The following is a 12,850-nucleotide window of genomic DNA, read 5'->3' as shown; positions in this document are numbered from 1 at the left end:
TTTCTTGTGCTAAAAAGGATGTTCTTGGGATAATTGGTGACATTTGAAGCAGGTTTGCTGATTACATGGGGCACTTTTAGATGGATGGATAGGTAGATAGGTAGGTATTATAGATAGACTGATAGAGGACATGATAAAGCAAATATGAAAAATATTAACATTTCAGGAATATGTGCACAGGGTACATGGGGGTATTTGTACTACTCTTAAAGATTTTCTGTAAACCTGAAATTATGTCAAAACAAGAAGCTAAAAATGAAAAATGTCCTGGTTGGGAAGACACATGATGGGCTTGCTCAACCCATAGGGGAAGAGCTGGCAGAATATGATGGCTGTGACCTCTGCACAGTACTGAAGATATGGGCAACACGTTGAGCAAGGGCTGCTGTTATATTGAGAAGTGAGCTTTAGTATTGTTCAGTAAGTTTCTTCTCGTTCAGACCAGTATAGGCTTTCCTGGTAAGCTACTGTGCAATGTATGTGTTAATTATTAGCTCAGAGAGAGATTCGGCAAGTGAGCTTATATCTGTTTCCACGAAACATCACAAACTTGACACTCTCTGGGGAGGTCTAGGACTCAGAAATTTAGATGCTAGTAAGAGCAAACAGACATAACAGATAACGAATACAAAGTGCCTACCACATGCTAACCACTGCTGCAGGTACTTTCTATAGAATAGCAAATTTAATCATCACCATAACCCTGTGGGATAGATGATATTTTTGCAATCTCCATTTTACAGATGAGGAAACTGAAGCATAGACTTGGTGAATAACTCACCCAAGTGTTAGTATGGAGGGGAGCTGGGATTGAAACACCAGTGAGGGTCATTCCAGAGGATGATTGCTCTGTTCACCACTCTACTCTTCTGCTTCCTGAAGGGCTCTGAGCAGTGAAAATCTTCTCTCCAGATTGTGCTTATGAAGCAAACGAGGTGTCTGGGATTAGACCACTAGGAGAGTCTGAGCTGTTGCACCCCATATTGGGGCAAAGTGGGTTGTTTGTGCTGAGTGGGGAATGGAGCCAAAGCTCAGAGGAGACATCGGAAGGTAGGAGCAGATATGCAGAGCAGACTAGCAGAACAGTTGCATGGCCGAAGAAAGCTGGAGGGTTGGGCCTAGGTTGGGTCACTAGATAGCAGAGTGAGAGGAAGCAATGCCCAGCCTAGTGGGTGGCTGATCAAGGCAGAAACTGGGGGGTCAGTGTAAGAACAGGCTGGGCTTCAGAGCCAGAACTCACACACAAAATATGTTGGATTTATTCCTTGGTAAAGCTGCGTGTTCCAGTGTGTCTGATAAGCCTTGGCCTCATCTCTCTGGTGGCACTCACCTTTTCCAAAAAGTAACTAAGCCTCATCTTTGTCACTAAGGAAGTGGGGAACAAACACTGGCCGACACCTGCATCCCAGGCTGTGTGCTAGGTATTTACATGTATTATCTTACTTAACGCAATGTTTTGAATAAGTGTACCTGAGTCAAACTGCCTACTGTGCACATATATATTAGGTTGGTACAAAAGTAATTGCCATTTTTGCCACTAAAAGTAATGGCAATTACTTTTGCATCAACCTAATAGAAGGAGTGACTATTCAAAGTGTGAGCTCAACTTTCAGTTCAGTGAAATTTGGATTGTATATTGCAGCTTGATGCAATTATAATTAAATAGAATAATACAATTAGATAATTATTTACTCTAAATGAAATACAAATATAGGTACTCAAAACATCACAGGTATTAGAAAAAGCAGGCATGCTCTCTTCGAACCAGCATGGCAACTTTTGCATACAACAGGAAGCATCAAACTCAATGAACTATGGAGGCCAGCTTAGGCACAATTATAGACATAATTTCTTAATCATCATAACTATCTGAAAAGGCAGTCGTATAATTTCAGCCTTTTGTGTTTATTACAGGATTTAATTCAGTAAAGCATATAAAGCATGTGGCTCAGTGCCAGCCACGAGGGAGGCCCCGAATGCCTGGCACCTGCTCTACTCATTTTCTCAAGAGAGAAACGAAGCTTGGTGAATGTAAGTAGTATATGGAAAGCCACAGAAATAACAAATGGTAGAGAGAGGATTTGAATCCAGGTCTCTAGACTTTGTCCTCTATTTTTGTGCAGCTTTCAAACTGTGAATAACTAACTTTTACATATTTTACTGGTTAAAACATATTTTTTTAAAAAAGAAATATATGCCCGGACGCATGAAAATTATATGAAATTCAAATATCTGTGCCATAAACGAAGTTTTATTTACACAGCCAGGCCTGTTTGCTCATGTGTTGTCCATGGCTGCTTTCATGTTACAATGCCAGAGTTGGGTAGTTGACACAGAGGTCATAGGATCTGCAAAGCCTAAAATATTTAGTATCTGGGCCTTTACAGAGAAAGTTGGTTGACCCCTGCCCTAGACCTTAGGCCCCTGTTCTTTCTATTATTCTCAAGTGCTGGTGGATCCAGATCGGTTGTGACATTGCCAAATCTCCCGGCATTCTTGGGGAATTATTAAGCTGCCATGTAGGTTGCACTAAGTGCTCCCTGCTGGCTTGGATAGAAGAGTTTTGAAGGTGCCAGATGGGAACAGATTCGTTTCTTTCATCTTAACAAAAATCCAATCTCACTCTCTTTCATGTTCAAGAGCATTTGATTAATGAGGACATGAAGTGGGGGGAAGAAGAATCCGGGCTGTTGAGCTGGACTGAGCTGGCAGTTTCGGGTTCTCTCATTTCAGCCTCTCCTCCCCGTGTCTAGCAGGCGCCCTGAACTCCCAGCTGTGTGTAATTGGAGGCTGTGTAATTGGAGGGTGAATGCACAGGCTTTGTAGTCAGAGACCTGTATTTGTACTGTGATTCCCTACTTGCTAGGTGTATAGTTTCGCACACATTATTTAACGTCCTTCAGTCTCAGTTTCTGCAGGTCTGACATGGGCATAATGAGAATACCTATGGCTTTGAGTAATTTGGAGGATTAAATACAAACATATATGAAAAGATTTTTTTCCCAAAGAGGTGGCTCAGTGAGCATTCAGTAAATATTAGTTATTACTATTATTTTTTTTTCTGCCTACTTGTCAGTAGGGAAGGAGCTAAGTTTCTGATCTAGTTTAAAAGCCCTTAAAGGTGTTTTAGGATGTTTTAGAAAAGTAATACATGCACATAGTACAAAATTCAGGTAGCACAAATAATAAAAATAAGCAGCTCACAAAATGATGTATCCTGGACTGTTCAAGGCAGTAGTATTCATAGCAACCCTAAACTGGAAATGACCCAAATGCTCACCACTAGTGGAGCGAAAAAATCAACTGTGGTGTGTTCACACAGTAGAACACCATTCAATAAAGATAGTGAATAGTCTGCAACTATAGGCAACACTGTTGATGAATCTCCTGAATCGAATGCTGAGCAAAGTAAGTCAGAAACAAAAGCACACATACTGTAAGAGTCTATTTATGTAAAGAATTAAATCATTCTACATATTTGCTACGTTATATCCTTGACCTAAATCTCTGCATTCCTCCCTCCCACCCTGACTGACTCTGGTAACCACTGTTTTATGTATTTGTAATGAACAATCCTCAAATAACAAATGTTGGTGAGGATGAGGAGAAATGGAAACCTTTGTACACTGCTGGTGGGAATGCAAAACTGCAGTTGCTTAGAATGCTAACCACAGTGTTACCACATGACCCAGCCATTCTGCTCCTGGTTACATACTCAAGAGAAAAAACTGTCCACACAAAAAGTTGTACATAAATGTTTGTAGCAGCATTTTATTGTGAAGAGCCAAAAGGTAAAAACCACTGAAATATCCATCAACTGGTGAACGGATAAACAAAATGTGGTATATCCATATGATAGAATATTATTTAGCCATAAAAAATGAAATATGGATACATGCTACAACAAAAATGAACCGTGAAAGTGTTAAGTGAAATCAATCACAAAATATGATATATTACGTGATTCCATTTATATGAAATGTAGAGAATTGGACCTTCCTCTGGAGCCTCAGTAAATTTACTTAGTCTAAATGGGTCCAGGTGCTGGGGTGATTACCCTTATCTTGTCTCCTGCTAAATTACAGAGGTTGGGGAGTTCCTTCAGACCTCCAATCAACTTGTTTGTGGAGGCCTAGGGAGTTTCTTCAGACCCCCAGTGAAATTTGTTTAATCTGATTAAACAATTTCATAGAGACAGGAAAGTTGACTAGGGTTGGGGAGGATGTGGGGTGGGAGTTATAGCTAAAAGGTATTCGCTTTCTTTTTGAGGTGATGAAAATATTTTAAAATTGACTTTGGTGATGGTTATACATATCTGTAAATATACTAAAAGTCACTCAATTTTATACTTTCAATGGGTGAACTGTATTGTTATGTGAATATTTTAATAAAGCTGTTCATAAAAAGAAAAAATAAAGTATAAAATTAGGTGAAGCCTGTCTGGGCCTCAGAGCTGACTCTTGGTTGGGGGAGGAAGTGGTACTGGGAATTGGTGAGAGGAGGCATAGAGGCAGATGGGAACATTTCTTGATTTGGGTGGTAGTTACAATGGCATCTTCTGTTTGTGAAAATTCGTCAGCTGATACTTGTGTGCACAGAATTGAACTTCATACTTCAATAAAAATAATAAAAACCGAAACTAAGAAAGGTACCCTCCTCCAACTATTGTTTGTCACTCAGTTCTTTTCTCAGAAGCAACCACTCTTACATCAAGCAGAATCTAGAGACAGGCTATTCAGAGATGGTTACTGATGTACAAGAACATGTGTTCTTGTGTATATTGTATTTCTTGTCTTACTTTTATTTCCTGAGAATAAGTTTTGATAAACTTAGTCCTGTGTACAGCTGACCACCTACTACAAAGGGGGTGTAGACCTCAGAAAAGGACAGGGGGAGAAGAGGAGATAGGTGGAAGTTCTGATCCTGGGTGACCTTCTTGGACATGGCAAGGCTTCAACAAATGTTCATAAAACTGTCAAAGTTTTATGAATTTAAGGGCTTCAAAATGTCCAGGTTTTCTTCTAGTGTTGTTCTGAGATCCAGATTAAGTCTCTCATGCCTATTTTGTGTTTCAAACTCCAGGAATCCCTTTGGGCTTCTCTGATCCCCAAAGCCTTCTATTCTTTTTTCTTTCTTTTTAAAATTCATTTATAATTTTTTATTTATGTCTATTTTTAATTTATTTTTATTTTTGTAGAGACAGGGTCTCGCCATGTTACCCTGGCTGGTCTTGGACTCCTTGCTTCAAGCAATCCTCCTTCCCCAGCCTCCCAAAGTGCTTGGATTGCAGGTTTCTTTCATTTTTTTTCTGGAGAAGGAGTCTCTCTATGTTGCTCATGTTGTAGTGCAGTGGCTGTTCACTGGCATAATCCCACTACTGATCAGCATGGGAATTTTGACCCACTCTGTTTCCAACTTGGGCTGGTTCATCCTTCCTTAGGCAATCTAGTCGTTACCTGCTCCTGGGATTGGGGTAACCATACTGATGCCAAACTTAGTACAAACATCCAATCCACATAGTGCACTACAGCCCAGAGCTCTTGGGCTCAAGCGATCCTCCCACCTCAGCCTCCTGAGTAGCTGGGACTACAGGCATGTACCACCACACCTGGCTGGTCTTCTGTTCTTGTTGAGAACTCACCTGGGTTTGTAATTCAGAACTGCATTCATCTTCCTGGTGAAAGTATTTTCCTCATCTCAAAGTTGTGACATGATGGGATATTTGAATCTAGGACCACCGTGAAACACTGGGGAAGACATTCTCGTATTTCTGGCCTTTCATTCCTCCTGATTATTCTACTTTCGGCAGCATCAGCATCTCCAAATGTTAGTCATCCTCTAAGGCCCAATACAAGCTCCACCCACTCTGTGAAGTCCCCATCGTGTCCTGGAGGACCCTGATTTGCACCACTTCACGTAGGGCTTCTTTAAATACATGTCAATTACTATTGATTGCTGACTATTTGGTTTTGGACACAATGCCATGTGCTGAGAATACAAGGAAGGAAACTCCATTCCTATCTTCAAATTGCTCACATTCTAGTGTTTCAGGGAGATGTGAAATAATTAAAATACAGTGTTGCACAATATCTGTCCAAAAGAGGGATGATTGGCAAAATCTCCTGGGAAGGAACCAAGCAGACTAGGCAGGCTTCACAGAGTGCCTGTTCAGCTTTGTGTCTTGAGGAATGAGTAGTGCTTTGCTAGAGAGACCAGGTGAGAGAAGGGCATCCAGGTAGAGACAGCAGTGTGTGCAAAGGCATGAAGTAAACACCACAGGTTGTCATTTACTTATCATTTAATATGTCATTGGATTTATTAGTCTTTCCAACTAGATTGTGAGAGACTCGTGGAGAAGATTCCCAACTCAGGCTTCTCATTCCCCTTCTCCCAAACATCTAGTAAAATTCTGGACACTCGTAATTGTGGCAGGCCAGGTATCACTAACAACTCTTTCAGTACTGACTGAGTGGTTAAGTTAAATCTTAAAAGCCAGTGCCCTTATATGAAGGCTGGAATGTAACAAAAGCCCATCAAGAGTTTTACCTAGGCTTCTCCTGGGACTTAAAGCATGACAAAATAACAAAGGAATTCTTAACAGGACCCATTTAGGATTAAAGAAGTTTCTCTGGGGGTCTGAAGAAACTCCCTAGGCCTCCACAAACAAGTTGATTGGAGGTCTGAAGGAAATCCCCAAACCTCTGTAATTTAGCAGGAGACAAGATAAGGGTAATCACCCCAGCACCTGGACCCATTTAGACTAAGTAAATTTACTGAGACTCCAGAGGAAGGTCTTCAGGACTCAGACCTTAGTTATAGATTAAAAGAAGTTAACCATTTATATCTTTAGAAGAATGCACACTTACACGTAGACATATAGCTTAGAAGGTATATAAACTCTGGAAAACTTTGTAATTTTAAGTTGGTCTGGCAATAATTTCCAGGCCTTCTCCCTGTCACCAGTTGCAGAAAATAAAACTCTCTTCTGAAGTTTCCACAGGATTACCGGCTGGCCCAGCAGGTGTGCCATGCCATTGCCTACATCTCTGACAGTAGAAAGCCTTCTCTGGGCAAACGTCACCCCCTATTCCGGCTGCCTCAGGAACACAGGTTGTTTGAGTGACTGCGGGAGAGAGTCCCAAAAGGCTTTGTCCACCAGACCCACTCTGGATCCCATTCAAAGAGGTGGCAGTGACCCTCATTTACCAACTGGCAGAGGGTCCCAAAGTGATCTGTGCCCAGATATGGCAGGGCTATGCAAAACAGGTCCTGGAGAAGCTAGAAGAGAAGATAACTAGTCAGGAGGACCCAAAGAAGTCCCCTGCAATGCTCCCCACTTTCCTATTGATGAACTTGCTGTCCCTGGCTGAACATGTGGCTCTGCAGCAGCTGGTCCACTTGGAGCAGGCAGTGAGTGGAGAGTTCTGTCAGTGCTGAGTTCTCCAGGAAAAACAGGAGCACAAGACCAAAAGATCCCAAGAAGAAGAATACAAGTTTTGAGACCACCATGGAGGAGGAGCTGGGGCTGGTTGGGGCAGCAGATGACACGGAGACAGAAATCATTCACGTCTTCTGTGAGATGGAACTGTTGGATGGCAAACAGACACTGGCTGCCTCTGTTCCACTCTTGTTTAAAGTCTGCAACAACCCAGGCCTCTATAGCAACCCAGACCTCTCTGCAGCTGCTTTACCTGCCCTTGGCAAGTTCTGCATGATCAGTGCCACTTTCTGTGACTCCCAGTCTTCTCTTCTGTTCACCATGCTAGAAAAGTCTCCACTTCCTATTGTCTGGTCTAACCTCATGGTTGCCACTGGAGAGCTGGCCATCTGCCTTCCCAATCTAGTGGACCCCTGGACTCCTCATGTATATGCTTACCTTCGGGACTCTGCTCAGCCAGTGTGGAAAACAGCAGGGCTGGTGATGACTCACCTGACCCTCAAGGACATGGTGAAGGTGAAGGGGCAGGTGAGTGAGATGGCAGTGCTGCTCATTGACCCTGAGCCTCAGATTGCTGCCCTGGCCAAGAAGTTCTTCAACAAGCTCTCCCACAAGGGCAGCAGAATCTATAATCTCCTTCCAGATATCATCAGTCACCTGTCAGGCCCCGAGCTGGGGATGGAGGAAGTGCCTTTTCACACCATTATGAAACACCTCCTGTCCTACATCATCACCAAAGACAAGCATACAAAGCCTGGTGGAAAAGCTGTGTCAGTGGTTCCACACAGCCTAAACAAAGCAGGTGCAGTGGGACCTGGCCTACTGTGTGTCACAGCTGCCCCTCACAGAGCAAGGCCTCCACAAGATGCTTGGCAATTTTGACTGTTTTGGAGACAAACTGTCAGATGAGTCCATCTTCAGTGTTTTTTTTGTCAATTGTGGGCAAGCTGCAACATGGGGCCAAGCCTGAGTGCAAGGCTGTAATAGATGAATTTGAGCAAAAGCTTCAGGCCTGTCATACCAGAGGTTTGGATGGGATTGAGGAGCTTGAGATTAACCAAGCAGGTAGCCAGAGAGCCCCATCAGTCAAGAAACCATCCACTGTTTGTAGGCACCAGCCTCTGGCTTCTGCAGCCTCAGACAATGACTTTGTCACACCAGAGCTCTGCTGTACTACCCTTCGGCATCTGAACACCCAGCAGCCAGCTTCCAGAAAGAAACCCAAAGTTGTCTTCTCAAGTGATGAGTCAAGTAAGGAAGATCTTTTAGCCTAGATGACAGAAGATGGGACACTGAAGAAAACAACGCCCGTTCTCAGAGCATCAGCTCACAGGCACAGATCCTAGGAAGTCATCTTGCCTGTTCCTGTCCTCCCTGTGCACGGTATCTTGTAGGGTGACCTGGAATTCTAATTCTGTTCCCCTTGTAAAATATTTGCCTGTCTCCTTTTTTGGAAAAAAAAAAAAAATACACGATCTTTAAAGTGCAAGGCCTTTCTCTTAAATTAGGCTAACTGAACTGCGTGGAGCTGCTTTCACTTTGGAATATATGTTTGCCAGTCTCCTTGTTTTCTAATGAATCAATGTTTTTATATACTTAAAAAAAAAAAAACTCTCTTCCTCCCCAGTTCATTTGCATCTCGTTATTGGGCTATAAGAAACAGCAGCCCGACCCTCAGTTTGGTCCGGAAACAATATTGGATAGAAATAAAAGACTAAAGGCAAACACAGAAAGAGTCATCTTAAAATATTTAATTAAGGGCCTGAATTTAAAACATTCAGCAGATCCCCATTCTTAGAATGGGAATTTCTCATCAGCCTTGGAATATGCAGGAAACCTAAGGATATGAAATTTAACTTTGATTGTATCAGTTATTATAATCAGGGCCAAGCTGTGATTGGCAACTTGTCTCCCTTGTACTTTCTGCCCTTATTCAACAACCCCCATTTGGGCCCCCAGGGCTTACCTCTTAGGAAGACGTGAATTATTTTGAGTGTAATTGGGCCTGGCCTATGATATAGTCATTATCTGAATCCATTGTTTGCCAAGTAATTGCTTTGTGACTTTGGACGACTTACTTAGATATCTTGGGTCTTAGTTTCTACCTTATAAAATTAGGATGAGTATACTTACTTTGGGAAGGTTAAATGTCCCAAGTGTTTGAAACATTATAGGCTCCCAATAATGAACATCTTCCTTTACCTCTCCTCACTTCCGCTTTCTACCCCTTTCCTTTTTCCCTTGAAAGTTTTAGAAAGAGATTTTTAAGACAAGAGATAAGGAGCTAGAGAATCAAGAGAAATGTTAAGACATTTTCCTGTGTACTGTATTTCATGCCATTTTCCACACATTCCCCCATTCTCAGGCATTAAGACTGAGGTTGAAGGTTTAGGGTACAACATCAGGCTGAGAGCGGCCACACAGAGGCTCGGCATTGTTTGGGTTGCGCACACTGCAGAGGGAGAAACAGGTATTATTTATTTGCAAGGAGAGACCATTCAGGGGGGCATGGTGCCTGTCACACACTCTTTCAAGGGTTGTCACCTGGGAGAAGCATTAGACTTTGAACTAATTCAAGACTGGGCTCAGGGTCTTTTCTCAATAACATCTTAGAGTTTCTAAGTAGCTTGCCTTAGGAGGAGGTGATTATCCCATCACTAGAGGTTATTAAGTAAAGATCCTCAGTTCTATTGGTCAGGGATTCGGGTACTGGGGGAAGATGAATGCAATGGCCTATGCTACACCTCCCAGACATACTAGGATTCTGTTGTGATTGACAAATACTCCCCCTTCCCCCAATCCCACTCGCAGGCAGAAAAGGGAGTGGGATCCCCTACTCCAGCAAAGCCTCTTCCACCTGCTCAGTACCTCGCCCACACAAACTGAAAGAGTTCTCAGCTGTAAACAAATCAAACTGGCGAACTAGTTCTCCAGGGCTAATAACTGAAGCCACTTACTCTCTCAACAGCATTTTAATAGGGACATCAGACCTTGGCCCAGGGGGTGACTTAGTAATGTAGGAATTCCAGGTGGTATGGCATGCAGAGAGGAACAGAATGGGCTGGCAGCTTGCCCAAGGTCACACATTCCAGAGTAAATAAAACCCAGCTGCTACCACCCCTAGTCTCATGCTCTGTCCCGAGGCTGCTTTCTGTCTGGTCACCTTGGGGACTTCCTGCCCCAATCTCAAGCTGTGCTAGTGACTGTGGCATGACCTGAGTGTGAAGTGGCTGTGATGGCAAGACCTGAAATAGTCCTCCCTTGCCGCCAGATGCTGGCATGAAGAATAGCAGCTTCACGGAATTTTACTTAATAGATATTATGCTAATGCTTAATAACATTCCTCTCCATTACCAGGCTAATACTCCCAGTAAAGAGTGTGCCTTGATCCTGACGGTTTTATATTTTCTGGTTTGTCAGACTGAAATCAGGGTCTAACTGATGCCTATATGAAAGCATAACAGGTACATGACTGGCAGAGGTCCAACTCCTTTTTGTCTGAATTAGAGGCCCTTTTGCTGTGAGCTGGCAAGAGCTCCAGCTCCATGCACGTCAATTATGTTCTCTGGCCAAAAGCCTTGCTGCACAGTAAACAAGACTGGAGCCACAGTGAGCCTCATTTGTGATATGATCCCCATATAAAGAAGGCAGTGAGGCAGCAGTGTCCAGATCCCTTCTTTAACTCATCCCACCCATCACCCCAGGTATAGGGTCCTGGAATCTGAGCATTCATTACATATTTGTTTGTAGTTGTATAATAAAAATAACATTTGTCATGTTCTAAAACTGAAGTTAATTGCTAGTCAAAACTCCTACTCTGCTAGATATCAAAAACTTAACTGCAGTCAAATAAGTGTTTATTCTTTGTCTTGTAGTCATCTTTAAGCTTTAGAAAACTCATGCAGTATCAAGTCGCACGTGTGCATGGGTGCTTGCGCGCGTGTATGTATGTGTGTGTGTGTGTGTGTCTAAGCTGCCTGGTCCTTGGTGTCATCTCTTATCATTGGCATCTATTAAGATATCTCTGATTCCACCCTGCACTTAGCTGTCAGCAGATCAAAGTGGTGCCTCCTTGTTCCAACTGCAGGGTCTCTTTGGGCCACAGGCTTTGTCACAAAGGCAGGGTTCTTGTTGCACAGAGTAAGTACATTCTTCTGATCCCTGCACCAGGCTGCAGGTGCAGAGACCCACAGTGGCTGTTTCAAGCTCTTTGCCTAGACACTCACATAGACATTTCTTCTCACTTTCAATATGCAGAAGAGGGCCCCTGTGCCTTACTCGCTCTCTGGACTCTCTTGAGAAAGTGAGTATGGTGGGTTACAGATGCTCTTGCTTGTGCGTGAGTCACCGCACCCGGCCAGAAATGCCTCCATGTTTAAGCTCTTGTCTCCTCCTCCCTACATACTCCTCATTCTTTCCCATTCTTGGATCCAGGTAGCCTGGTTTTCATTTTTCCTTCTAAATCACTTGAAACTCAAGACCAAGAAATAGACTACTTTGTTTTTCTCATTTCCTAATTAACCTGCATTGTGGCAGTAAAAGCCTTATGATACAGTTTTCCAAACAGAGAATTATGTAATGATAGAAATGCTAAGACAGGGATGGGGGAGGGAGAACACTTGGTTAAGAAGCAAAAATATTACAGCAGGTCCCCCCTTATCTGTGACGGATATGTTTGAGGAGTCCCAACTGCAGATAGTACTGAACCCTATATATACCATGTTTTCTCTTACACATACATACCTAACTATGATAAAATTTAATTTATAAATCACGCACATAAAGAAATGAACAACAATAATATACTGGTATCATATGATAAGGATAAAATATGCTGTAATAAAAGTTATGTGAATATGGGGTCATTCTCTCTCAAAATATCTTACTCTACTGCACTATTAACTGAAATCATGGAAAGTGAAACTGTGGATAAGGGAGAACTACTGAATACAGCTGCATTTGATTCTTTCATTGCTTGCAATCTTTTTCGATCAGAATTCCAGAGAAAATTAGGCTCCATGGAAAATAAATTGAACTTTCATTTTTTCAATTTTTCCAAGGTTGGCATCTAGGTAGAAACATTTTGGAGGCATAGGAAAGAAATAACTGATTGTGTCGACGGATGCTTTAGTGAAGTGGTTCTGAGTGTGTAGTCTGAGGACGTCTGAGGGTCACTAAGACTCTGAATCCATTAGGCAAAAACTATTTTTATAATAGTACTAAGATTGTATTTGTCTTTTCACTTCCATTTTCTCATGAATGTACTATGACTTTTGGAAAACTCTAACTGTGTAAACATGAACATCTGTGTACACACAGAAATCAGATGTGTAAAGATTGCATATATTGGGAATATCAGATAAACAGTATTATATAATATTTAAAAATAGGCCAGAGATGGTGGCTCACACC

General features: G+C 42.3%; 1 pseudogene across 1 annotated transcript; it reads left to right on the top strand.

Annotated features, from left to right (window-relative positions):
- Positions 1-255: 255 nt before the first annotated feature.
- Positions 256-9,064, top strand: LOC103882908 (annotated as a pseudogene). The gene is made up of 2 exons (XR_002521270.2): positions 256-348; positions 6,992-9,064. The product of XR_002521270.2 is annotated as a condensin complex subunit 1 pseudogene (transcript).
- The last annotated feature ends 3,786 nt before the right edge of the window (positions 9,065-12,850 follow it).

The sequence above is a fragment of the Papio anubis genome, chromosome 4 (assembly GCF_008728515.1).
Source record: "Papio anubis isolate 15944 chromosome 4, Panubis1.0, whole genome shotgun sequence".
Taxonomy (NCBI): Eukaryota; Metazoa; Chordata; class Mammalia; order Primates; family Cercopithecidae; genus Papio; species Papio anubis.
This window is presented reverse-complemented; position numbering and strand designations above follow the sequence as displayed.